This window comes from Phyllobates terribilis, unplaced genomic scaffold (assembly GCF_046119375.1).
Source record: "Phyllobates terribilis strain yellow unplaced genomic scaffold, ASM4611937v1 Scaffold_244__1_contigs__length_2968133, whole genome shotgun sequence".
NCBI classification, from domain to species: domain Eukaryota; kingdom Metazoa; phylum Chordata; class Amphibia; order Anura; family Dendrobatidae; genus Phyllobates; species Phyllobates terribilis.
The window spans coordinates 233146-247381 of NW_027363004.1; positions in this window are offsets into that span (position 1 = coordinate 233146).

A 14236-nucleotide genomic window follows, 5' to 3' on the forward strand; every position below is an offset into this window, starting at 1 on the left:
GAGTCTAGAACGTGCTCCACTGCAGACTGACCTCTCTCAGGCTTTTGCACTGCAGGAACTCTCTCAACAGGTTTGCTTTCTGTCGACTCCAGTCTAGACTAACTGCTGCCTGGCTTCACCTTCCCTTATATATCTATCCCTAACGGGCTCCCTCTGATGGTCTGAGGTGGAAGGTGGAGATGTGTGAATGGTTATGGGGGCCTCTTGTGGAGGAATCCATCAATACACCCTGCTAAGATCTGTGATACCAAGAGCAGCTAGGCGTCACACACCCCCCATCCATCCTGGGTAGATGTATATGCCCCTCCATCCATCCATTCTGGGTAAATGCATATGCCCCTTCATCCATCCATCCATCCTGGTTAGGTATAAATGCCCCTCCATCCATCCCGGTCAGTATATGCCTCCCTCCATCCATCCATCCTGGTGGATATATCCCCCCTCCCCTTCATACTGGTGGGTATATGCCCCCCCCCTCCATCCATCCTGGTGGGTATATGCCCCCCCCCTCCATCCATCCTGGTGGGTATATGCCCCCCCTCCATCCATCCTGGTGGGTATATGCCCCCCCCCTCCATCCATCCTGGTGGGTATATGCCCCCCCCTCCATCCATCCTGGTGGGTATATGCCCCCCCCTCCATCCATCCTGGTGGGTATATGCCCCCCCCCCTCCATCCATCCTGGTGGGTATATGCCCCCCCCCCTCCATCCATCCTGGTGGGTATATGCCCCCCCCCTCCATCCATCCTGGTGGGTATATGCCCCCCCTCCATCCATCCTGGTGGGTATATGCCCCCCCCTCCATCCATCCTGGTGGGTATATGCCCCCCCCTCCATCCATCCTGGTGGGTATATGCCCCCCCCCTCCATCCATCCTGGTGGGTATATGCCCCCCCCTCCATCCATCCTGGTGGGTATATGCCCCCCCCCTCCATCCATCCTGGTGGGTATATGCCCCCCCCCTCCATCCATCCTGGTGGGTATATGCCCCCATATATTCAATGCGAAGGGAAAAAAACCAAAACAAACGCTTCTACTCACCTTCCACGTTCCCACGCAGCGCTGTGTCTGTGTTGCCTGAAGATGTCGGCGGTGATAACAGCTGAGAGGCTGAGATCACCGCACGGCGCCGCTGCAGATACTCACTCGGGTCGTCCACTCCTAGGCATTTCCTCCCCGGCAGTTCCTGTCATGGCATGCTCTGACTGAGCAGTGCGTGCGACGACAGGGGGAATGTACAGCTTACACTGCAGGCTCCACAAAGATGGCTGCAATCTCCTCCCACGGCTGCGACCTGAACAGCCAAGGGGGCGTGCCCAGGTCACAGCTAGAGGCAGGAGGAGCGGCCTCTAATGTTAGAGAAAGGGTCGGTGACAGACTACTGTCTCTTATGGCCAGGGCTGCCGTAAATGAGGTGTGTAAGAGCGCTTCTTACACACCCCCCAAATAAAAATGGCAGCCCCTAGTGGCCAATGTAAAAATAAATAAAAAACTAATAAAGTGGTACATTTAATTTTGTATTACAAATAATTGATTACATAATTATTAATACAAAACATAAAATCGTGGCCCCTTCCCTGTAAGAATAGCACATGGCTCTTTTCACGTCTGGTTATTCCTCTAGCAGGTAGAATATGCTCCGTTATAGACCGTGGACAGGTTTACAGCTCTATTTATTGTGGACGATTGATCTGCAAATCAGAACTGAGACCGGTCCGATTTTCATCCGATTTGTAGATAAAGATCATCTATTGAAGTCAACGAGTCTGTCAGAAAAAATGGCCAGAACCAACCATGTTGCCTGTACTGCTTGTTTTCCAGTGTCTATAGGCCGGGCAAGCGAGGCGAGGAAACCTTTAGCTTTTTACTTTACATATAAAAAAATATGCCCCACTGAGGAGAAAAACTGACACTGACCAAAATCAGATGAAAATTAGAAAAAAAACACTGATTAAAACCTGACATGTGAACGGGGCCTTAGGCCTTAATCAGATGTCAGCAGGGTCGGACTGGGGTGTCTGGGGCCCACAGGGGACACTGACTCTAGGGGCCACCTCCAGCAATATGCAGATCGCTCTTCTCTGCTCTCCCTGTTATAGTGGAGCAGTGACCGGCGGCTCCTCACATCTACTCTGCACAGACTACAACAGGGATGGACAATTTCTGTAGTTTACATGAAAGGGCTTCTTTGGTTAAAACAAGTCATCACAGATTCATGGGCTACACAGGATAGGTGATCACTTATTGATTGGAAGAATGGGGAAGTTTTATCCCTGACAGGACACTTATCCCCATTTTAAAATGCAGCGACAGGTGGGACGTCTGACCACAGCCTCATTCTTTCTCTTGGGGGCTTCCAAAAAAGAGCAGCGCTCACAGTCCCTGAGGGAATGAATAGATCAGTGGTCGAGTCGCACATGAGCTCCAGTGTAATGGGGAGAAAAGCTCCACAGTCTGCCGGTCGGTGCAGGTCCCAGTAGTCAGACCCCCACCAATCAATAAGTTATCACTTATCCTGTGGAGAGGGGATTACTTGTTCTCCCCGGAGAACCCCTGTGAGTGCATCTCTGACGCTCTGCTCCAAGTATTTCATCTCTAAGGCCACAGCCCCACTATCAGTATTCAGTCAGGATTTTTTCTCAGGAGTGGGAGCCAAAACCAGGTGAGGAACAATCAGAGAAAAGGTAGAATAGAAACAAGTCACCAATTCTGTATTTATCACCCACTCCTGCTTTTGGCTCTCACTACTGAGAAAAAATACTGACCAAATACTGATAGTGAAGCCGTGGCCTCATGGAAAAAAATCTTTTCCTAGTTAATCTCAGCGAGAACAAATGACCGCCATACACAACATAATCCACTATAACAACACCAATAATATCACATACAAAAGGGACAAATATCACCACACCATGACCAGACCACATATTACCACCATATAGTGACCAAATAATACAATACTGATCAGGAATACAAACCACAATACTAACAACACTGTCACTATACATATGAGCTCTGTATATAGTGTCAGTGTACAGGTAATACAGTGATCCCCAGTGACATTATAAACAGGATCTCTGTATATAGTGTCAGTGTACATGTAATACAGTGATCACCGGTGACATTATACACAGGAGCTCTGTATGTAGTGTACAGGTAATACAGTTATCACGAGTGACATTATACACAGGAGCTCTGTGTATAGTGTATAGGTAATACACTGATCACCAGTGACATACACAGGAGCTCTGTATATACTATATAGTGTAAGTGTACAGTAATACACTGACTCACCAGTGATGTCTCTAGGTGAAGTTCTTCATCCTCGCTTTTCCTCATCTGGCACAGTCCACCATCACTTCTTCCAGCCAGGAATCATCTCTGCAGAAAATAACACACAGTTATCAATAACTGATCTCTTTTAGAGCACATTCCCACTTTTCCCCAGGCTTCTACACTACACCAGTTGAAGAAATAAAGCGACATAGTGGCGCCCTGCACAGTAACAGGACCCCCCTTTTGTCCCCTCTTACGGAAAACAGTTTCCTAAAAATAAAATTATATTACAGAAGTAATAATGTCCCTAATTGGACTCTAAAGTAATAATGTTCCCCACTCGCCATCATAAACTAATAAAGTTCCTCAATCTGGCCCCTAAACAGTAATAAAGTCCCTTGTCCAGCGTGGCCCCCCATCTATCCATCCTGACCCCCCCCCCCCATATATCCATTCTGGTCTCCATGTGTCCAGCCTGCCCCTCCCATATATCCATCCGGGCCTCCATGTGTCCAGCCTGCCCCCCTTCATATATCCATCCTGTCCCACTCATATATGCATCCCACCCCACCCCATATATCTATCCAGGACCCCATGTGTCCAGCTTGCCGCCCTTCACTTCCATGTGTCCATCCAGGTCCCCATGTGTCCAGCTTGCCGCCCTTCACCTATATGTGTCCATCCAGGTCCCAATCTGTCCAGCTTGCCCCCCTTCACCTCCATGTGTCCATCCAGGTTCCCAACTTGGCCCCCTTCACCACCATGTGTCCCCTTATGCGTCCATCCAGCCCCCCCTTCAGCCCCGTGCCTCCATCCATATGTCTCCCCATGCGTCCAACCAGCCCCCCCCTTTCAGCCCCATGCCTCCATCCATATGTCTCCCCATGGGTCCAGCCAGCCCCCCCTTCAGCCCCATGTCCCCATCCATGTCTCCATGGGTCCAGCCAGCCCCCCCTTCAGCCCCGTGCCTCCATCCATATGTCCCCCATGCGTCCATCCAGCCCCCCCTTCAGCCCCATGTCCCCATGGGTCCAGCCAGCCCCCCCTTCAGCCCCATGTCCCCATGGGTCCAGCCAGCCCCCCCTTCAGCCCCATGTCCCCATCCATGTCCCCATGGGTCCAGCCAGCCCCATGTCCCCAGGGGTCCAGCCAGCCCCCCATGGGTCTAGCCAGCCCCCCCTTCAGCCCCATGTCCCCATCCATGTTCCCATGGGCCCAGCCTGCGACCCCTCCATATATGGATGATGACCAATGCTGGGAACACTCACCCAGAAAAACGTGGATATTGCACTTGACTTGAAGTTGAAGCAGGGAGAGCTGTAGCCAGACCTGCAGCCATGTTTCCAGGGTTATGGTGAGAGAGCAGAGTGCTGGTCACCGCATACTCAGCCCAGGAGCCGGCTTAAAAGGCAAGAGAGCAGGAGAGAAGAGGGCGGTGCGCGGTGCTGGTGCGGTGTTCCATACCCGGACGGGAGCCGGTGTTACAAGGCCAATTCCAAGGGAGCAGGAGCCGGGACTGGAGAGCAGAGCGCGGCGTCGGTGTATCAAAAGCCGGCAGGGGAGCAGGGAGAGGAGAGCGCGACGTCAGCGTGTCACCTGACAACACACCACTGCCAGCCACCAGCGGCAAAGCAGAGCGCGGTGCGTGTCACCGCCCACCAAGAACACGTCCTCAGTCATGTGACTATGCGCGTCACCCGCTGTCACCACTGAATAGTATGAGCGCCGCACGCGACGCTACATTTCCTTCGGCTGCGCTTTTAAAGGGCCCGCACTTTTTAAGAGCCCCCGCTACCAATTCTCTCACTCTCTCATCGGGGCCCACCGGGAATTTTTCCAGCTATCACACCAGGCCTGTCCTACCCTGCGCGCTGGCATCGGGGCCCCCTCCTCAAATACTTACCTCTCCCGTTCCCAGCAACTCCTGTGTCTTCAGCGTCTTCGGAGTCTGTCGTCACTACCGTGCGCCCTCTGTCTTATCTAGCAATCCATAAGTATAATGCAAACTATGGGGCCATTACAGCATGGAGCAATCTATGGGGCCATTCTACTTATGGAGCAATCTATGGGGCCATTACAGCATGGAGCAATCTATGGGGCCATTACAGCATGGAGCAATCTATGGGGCCATTCTACTTATGGAGCAATCTATGAGGCCATTACAGCATGGAGCAATCTATGGGGCCATTACAGCATGGAGCAATCTATGGGGCCATTACAGCATGGAGCAATCTATGGGGCCATTACAGCATGGAGCAATCTATGGGGCCATTACAGCATGGAGAAATCTATGGGGCCATTACAGCATGGAGCAATCTATGGGGCCATTACAGCATGGAGCAATCTATGGGGCCATTACAGCATGGAGCAATCTATGGGGCCATTACAGCATGGAGCAATCTATGGGGCCATTACAGCATGGAGCAATCTATGGGGCCATTACAGCATGGAGCAATCTATGGGGCCATTACAGCATGGAGCAATCTATGGGGCCATTACAGCAGGGAGCAATCTATGGGGCCATTACAGCAGGGAGCAATCTATGGGGCCATTACAGCAGGGAGCAATCTATGGGGCCATTACAGCAGGGAGCAATCTATGGGGCCATTACAGCAGGGAGCAATCTATGGGGCCATTACAGCATGGAGCAATCTATGGGTCCATTACAGCAGGGAGCAATCTATGGGTCCATTACAGCAGGGAGCAATCTATGGGTCCATTCTACTTATGGAGCAATCTATGGGGCCATTACAGCATGGAGCAATCTATGGGGCCATTATACAGCATGGAGCAATTTATGGGGCCATTATACAGCATGGAGCAATCCATGGGGCCATTATACAGCATGGAGCAATCCATGGGGCCATTATACAGCATGGAGCAATCCATGGGGCCATTATACAGCATGGAGCAATCCATGGGGCCATTATACAGCATGGAGCAATCTATGGGGCCATTACAGCATGGAGCTATCTATGGGGCCATTACAGCATGGAGCAATCTATGGGGCCATTCTACTTATGGAGCAATCTATGGGGCCATTCTACTTATGGAGCAATCTATGGGGCCATTCTACTTATGGAGCAATCTATGGGGCCATTATACAGCATGGAGCAATCTATGGGGCCATTATACAGCATGGAGCAATCTATGGGGCCATTATACAGCATGGAGCAATCTATGGGGCCATTATACAGCATGGAGCAATCTATGGGGCCATTATACAGCATGGAGCAATCTATAGGGCCATTATACAGTAGGGAGCAATCTATGGGGCCATTATACTTATGAAGCAATCTATAGGGCCATTATACTTATGGAGCAATCTATAGGGTCATTATACTTATGGAGCAATCTATGGGGCCATTATACAGTATGGAGCAATCTATGGGGCCATTATACAGCATGGAGCAATCTTTGGGGCCATTACAGCATGGAGCAATCTATGGGGCCATTACAGCATGGAGCAATCTATGGGGCCATTATACAGCATGGAGCAATCTATGGGGCCATTTTGCAGTATGAAGCAATCTATAGGGCCATTACAGCATGGAGCAATCTATAGGGCGATTACAGCATGCAGCAATATATGGGGCCATTATACAGTATGGAGCAGTCTATGGGGCCATTATACAGTAGGGAGCAATCTATGGGGCCATTATACAGCATGGGGCAATCTATGGGGCCATTATACAGCATGGAGCAATCTATGGGGCCATTACAGGATGGAGCAATCTATGGGGCCATTATACTTATGGAGCAATCTATAGGGCCGTTACAGCATGGAGCAATATATGAGGCCATTATACAGTATGGAGCAGTCTATGGGGACATTATACAGTAGGGAGCAATATATGGGGCCATTACAGCATGGAGCAATCTATGGGGCCATTATACTTGAGCAATCTATAGGGCCATTACAGCATGGTGCAATCTATAGGGCCATTATACAGCATGGAGCAATCTATGGGGACATTATACAGCATGGAGCAATCTATGGGGCCATTATAGCATGGTGCAATCTATGGGGCCATTATACTTATGGAGCAATCTATGGGGCCATTACATCATGGAGCAATCTATGGGGCCATTATACTTATGGAGCAATCTATGGGGCCATTACATCATGGAGCAATCTGTAGGGCCATTATACTTATGGAGCAATCTATGGGGCCATTACCGCATGGAGCAATCTATGAGGCCATTATACTTATGGAGCAATCTAAAGGGCTATTATACTTATGGAGCAATCTATAGGGCCATTATACTTATGGAGCAATCTATGGAGCCATTATGCAGTATGGAGCAATCTATGGGGCCATTATGCAGCATGGAACAATCTATGGGGCCATTATACTTATGGAGCAATCTATGGGGCCATTATACAGCATGGAGCAATCTATGGGGCCATTATACAGTAGGGAGCAATCTATGGGGCCATTATACAGTAGGGAGCAATCTATAGGGCCATTACAGCATGGAGCAATCTATGGGGCCATTAAACAGCATGGAGCAATCTATGATGCCATTATACAGCAAGGAGCAATCTATGGGGCCATTATACTTATGGAGCAATCTATGGGGCCATTACATCATGGAGCAATCTATGGGGCCATTATACTTAAGGAGCAATCTATGGGGCCATTACAGCATGGAGCAATCTATGGGGCCATTACAGCATGGAGCAATCTATGGGGCCATTACAGCATGGAGCAATCTATGGGGCCATTACCGCATGGAGCAATCTATGGGGCCATTACCGCATGGAGCAATCTATGGGGCCATTACCGCATGGAGCAATCTATGGGGCCATTACCGCATGGAGCAATCTATGGGGCCATTACCGCATTGAGCAATCTATGGGGCCATTACCGCATGGAGCAATCTATGGGGCCATTACCGCATGGAGCAATCTATGGGGCCATTATACTTATGGAGCAATCTATGGGGCCATTATACTTATGGAGCAATCTATGGGGCCATTATACAGTAGGGAGCAATCTATGGGACCATTATACAGCATGGGGCAATCAATGGGGCCATTATACAGCATGGAGCAATCTATGGGACCTTTATACTTATGGAGCAATCTATAGGGCCATTACAGCATGGAGCAATCTATGGGGCCATTATACAGCATCTAGCAATCTATGGGGCCATTATCCTTATGGAGCAATCTATAGGGCCATTACAGCATGCAGCAATCTATGGGGCCATTATACACTATGGAGCAATCTATGGGGCCATTATACAGCATGGAGCAATCTATGGGGCCATTATACAGCATGGAGCAATCTATGGGGCCATTTTGCAGTATGAAGCAATCTATAGGGCCATTACAGCATGGAGCAATCTATAGGGCGATTACAGCATGCAGCAATATATGGGGCCATTATACAGTATGGAGCAGTCTATGGGGCCATTATACAGTAGGGAGCAATCTATGGGGCCATTATACAGCATGGGGCAATCTATGGGGCCATTATACAGCATGGAGCAATCTATGGGGCCATTACAGGATGGAGCAATCTATGGGGCCATTATACTTATGGAGCAATCTATAGGGCCGTTACAGCATGGAGCAATATATGAGGCCATTATACAGTATGGAGCAGTCTATGGGGACATTATACAGTAGGGAGCAATATATGGGGCCATTACAGCATGGAGCAATCTATGGGGCCATTATACTTGAGCAATCTATAGGGCCATTACAGCATGGTGCAATCTATAGGGCCATTATACAGCATGGAGCAATCTATGGGGACATTATACAGCATGGAGCAATCTATGGGGCCATTATAGCATGGTGCAATCTATGGGGCCATTATACTTATGGAGCAATCTATGGGGCCATTACATCATGGAGCAATCTATGGGGCCATTATACTTATGGAGCAATCTATGGGGCCATTACATCATGGAGCAATCTGTAGGGCCATTATACTTATGGAGCAATCTATGGGGCCATTACCGCATGGAGCAATCTATGAGGCCATTATACTTATGGAGCAATCTAAAGGGCTATTATACTTATGGAGCAATCTATAGGGCCATTATACTTATGGAGCAATCTATGGAGCCATTATGCAGTATGGAGCAATCTATGGGGCCATTATGCAGCATGGAACAATCTATGGGGCCATTATACTTATGGAGCAATCTATGGGGCCATTATACAGCATGGAGCAATCTATGGGGCCATTATACAGTAGGGAGCAATCTATGGGGCCATTATACAGTAGGGAGCAATCTATAGGGCCATTACAGCATGGAGCAATCTATGGGGCCATTAAACAGCATGGAGCAATCTATGATGCCATTATACAGCAAGGAGCAATCTATGGGGCCATTATACTTATGGAGCAATCTATGGGGCCATTACATCATGGAGCAATCTATGGGGCCATTATACTTAAGGAGCAATCTATGGGGCCATTACAGCATGGAGCAATCTATGGGGCCATTACAGCATGGAGCAATCTATGGGGCCATTACCGCATGGAGCAATCTATGGGGCCATTACCGCATGGAGCAATCTATGGGGCCATTACCGCATGGAGCAATCTATGGGGCCATTACCGCATGGAGCAATCTATGGGGCCATTACCGCATTGAGCAATCTATGGGGCCATTACCGCATGGAGCAATCTATGGGGCCATTACCGCATGGAGCAATCTATGGGGCCATTATACTTATGGAGCAATCTATGGGGCCATTATACTTATGGAGCAATCTATGGGGCCATTATACAGTAGGGAGCAATCTATGGGACCATTATACAGCATGGGGCAATCAATGGGGCCATTATACAGCATGGAGCAATCTATGGGACCTTTATACTTATGGAGCAATCTATAGGGCCATTACAGCATGGAGCAATCTATGGGGCCATTATACAGCATCTAGCAATCTATGGGGCCATTATCCTTATGGAGCAATCTATAGGGCCATTACAGCATGCAGCAATCTATGGGGCCATTATACACTATGGAGCAATCTATGGGGCCATTATACAGCATGGAGCAATCTATGGGGCCATTATACAGCATGGAGCAATCTATGGGGCCATTATACTTATGGAGCAATCTATAGGACCATTACAGCATGGAGCCAATCTATGGGGCCATTATACAGCATGGAGCAATCTATGGGGCCATTATACTTATGGAGCAATCTATAGGGCCATTATACTTATGGAGCAATCTATAGGGACATTATACATTATGGAGCAATCTATGGAGCCATTATGCAGTATGGAGCAATCTATGGGGCCATTATACTTATGGAGCAATCTATGGGGCCATTATACTTATGGAGCAATCTATAGGGCCATTACAGCATAGAGCAATCTATGGGGCCATTATACTTATGGAGCAATCTATGGGGCCATTATACTTAGGGAGCAATCTATGGGGCCATTATACTTATGGAGCAATCTATGGGGCCATTATACTTATGGAGCAATCTATGGGGCCATTATACTTATGGAGCAATCTATGGGGCCATTATACTTATGGAACAATCTATGGGGCCATTATACTTATGGAGCAATGTATAGGGCCATTATACTTATGGAGCAATCTATAGGGCCATTATACTTATGGAGCAATCTATGGGGCCATTATACAGTATGGAGCAATCTATGGGGCCATTATGCAGCATGGAGCAATTTATAGGGCCATTACAGCATGGAGCAATCTATGGGGCCATTATACTTATGGAGCAATCTATGGGGCCATTATACAGCAAGGAACAATCTATGGGGCCATTATACAGCAGGGGTCAATCTATGGGGCCATTATACAGCATGGAGCAATCTATGGGGCCATTATACTTAGGGAGCAATCTATAGGGCCATTACAGCATGGAGCAATCTATGGGGCCATTACAGCATGTAGCAATCTATGAGGCCATTACAGCATGGAGCAATCTATGGGGCCATTATACTTATGGAGCAATCTATGGGGCCATTATACTTATGGAGCAATCTATGGGGCCATTATACAGCATGGAGCAATCTATGGGGCCATTATACAGCATGGGGCAATCTATGGGGCCATTATACAGCATGGAGCAATCTATAGGGCCATTACACTTATGGAGCAATCTATAGGGCCATTACAGCATGGAGCAATCTATGGGGCCATTATACTTATGGAGCAATCTATAGGGCCATTATACAGTAGGGAGCAATCTATGGGACCATTATACAGCATGGGGCAATCAATGGGGCCATTATACAGCATGGAGCAATCTATGGGACCTTTATACTTATGGAGCAATCTATGGGGCCATTACAGCATGGAGCAATCTATGGGTCCATTATACAGCATGGAGCAATCTATGGGTCCATTATACAGCATGGAGCAATCTATGGGTCCATTATACAGCATGGAGCAATCTATGGGGCCATTATCCTTATGGAGCAATCTATAGGGCCATTACAGCATGCAGCAATCTATGGGGCCATTATACAGCATGGAGCAATCTATGGGGCCATTATACAGCATGGAGCAATCTATGGGGCCATTATACAGCATGGAGCAATCTATGGGGCCATTATACAGCATGGAGCAATCTATGGGGCCATTATACAGCATGGAGCAATCTATGGGGCCATTATACAGCATGGAGCAATCTATGGGGCCATTATACAGCATGGAGCAATCTATGGGGCCATTATACAGCATGGAGCAATCTATGGGGCCATTATACAGCATGGAGCAATCTATGGGGCCATTATACAGCATGGAGCAATCTATGGGGCCATTATACAGCATGGAGCAATCTATGGGGCCATTACAGCATGGAGCAATCTATGTGGCCATTATACTTATGGAGCAATCTATAGGACCATTACAGCATGGAGCCAATCTATGGGGCCATTATACAGCATGGAGCAATCTATGGGGCCATTATACTTATGGAGCAATCTATAGGGCCATTATACTTATGGAGCAATCTATAGGGCCATTATACAGTATGGAGCAATCTACAGAGCCATTATGCAGTATGGAGCAATCTATGGGGCCCATTATACTTATGGAGCACTCTATGGGGCCATTACAGCATGGAGCAATCTATGGGGCCATTATACAGCATGGAGCAATCTATGGGGCCATTATACTTATGGAGCAATCTATAGGGCCATTACAGCATAGAGCAATCTATGGGGCCATTACAGCATAGAGCAATCTATGGGGCCATTATACAGCATGGAGCAATCTATGGGGCCATTATACTTATGGAGCAATCTATGGGGCCATTACAGCATGGATCAATCTATGGGGCCATTATACAGCATGGGGCAATCTATGGGGCCATTATACAGCATGGAGCAATCTATGGGGCCATTATACTTATGGAGCAATCTATGGGGCCATTACAGCATGGATCAATCTATGGGGCCATTATACAGCATGGGGCAATCTATGGGGCCATTATACAGCATGGGGCAATCTATGGGGCCATTATACAGCATGGGGCAATCTATGGGGCCATTATACAGCATGGAGCAATCTATAGGGCCATTACACTTATGGAGCAATCTATAGGGCCATTACAGCATGGAGCAATCTATGGGGCCATTATACTTATGGAGCAATCTATGGGGCCATTATACAGTAGGGAGCAATCTATGGGACCATTATACAGCATGGGGCAATCAATGGGGCCATTATACAGCATGGAGCAATCTATGGGACCTTTATACTTATGGAGCAATCTATGGGGCCATTACAGCATGGAGCAATCTATGGGTCCATTATACAGCATGGAGCAATCTATGGGTTCATTATACAGCATGGAGCAATCTATGGGTCCATTATACAGCATGGAGCAATCTATGGGGCCATTATCCTTATGGAGCAATCTATAGGGCCATTACAGCATGCAACAATCTATGGGGCCATTATACAGCATGGAGCAATCTATGGGGCCATTATACAGCATGGAGCAATCTATGGGGCCATTATACAGCATGGAGCAATCTATGGGGCCATTATACAGCATGGAGCAATCTATGGGGCCATTATACAGCATGGAGCAATCTATGGGGCCATTATACAGCATGGAGCAATCTATGGGGCCATTATACAGCATGGAGCAATCTATGGGGCCATTATACAGCATGGAGCAATCTATGGGGCCATTATACAGCATTGAGCAATCTATGGGGCCATTATACAGCATGGAGCAATCTATGGGGCCATTATACAGCATGGAGCAATCTATGGGGCCATTACAGCATGGAGCAATCTATGTGGCCATTATACTTATGGAGCAATCTATAGGACCATTACAGCATGGAGCCAATCTATGGGGCCATTATACAGCATGGAGCAATCTATGGGGCCATTATACTTATGGAGCAATCTATAGGGCCATTATACTTATGGAGCAATCTATAGGGACATTATACAGTATGGAGCAATCTACAGAGCCATTATGCAGTATGGAGCAATCTATGGGGCCCATTATACTTATGGAGCACTCTATGGGGCCATTACAGCATGGAGCAATCTATGGGGCCATTATACAGCATGGAGCAATCTATGGGGCCATTATACAGCATGGAGCAATCTATGGGGCCATTATACTTATGGAGCAATCTATAGGGCCATTACAGCATAGAGCAATCTATGGGGCCATTACAGCATAGAGCAATCTATGGGGCCATTATACAGCATGGAGCAATCTATGGGGCCATTATACAGCATGGAGCAATCTATGGGGCCATTACAGCATGGATCAATCTATGGGGCCATTATACAGCATGGGGCAATCTATGGGGCCATTATACAGCATGGAGCAATCTATGGGGCCATTATACTTATGGAGCAATCTATGGGGCCATTACAGCATGGATCAATCTATGGGGCCATTATACAGCATGGGGCAATCTATGGGGCCATTATACAGCATGGGGCAATCTATGGGGCCATTATACAGCATGG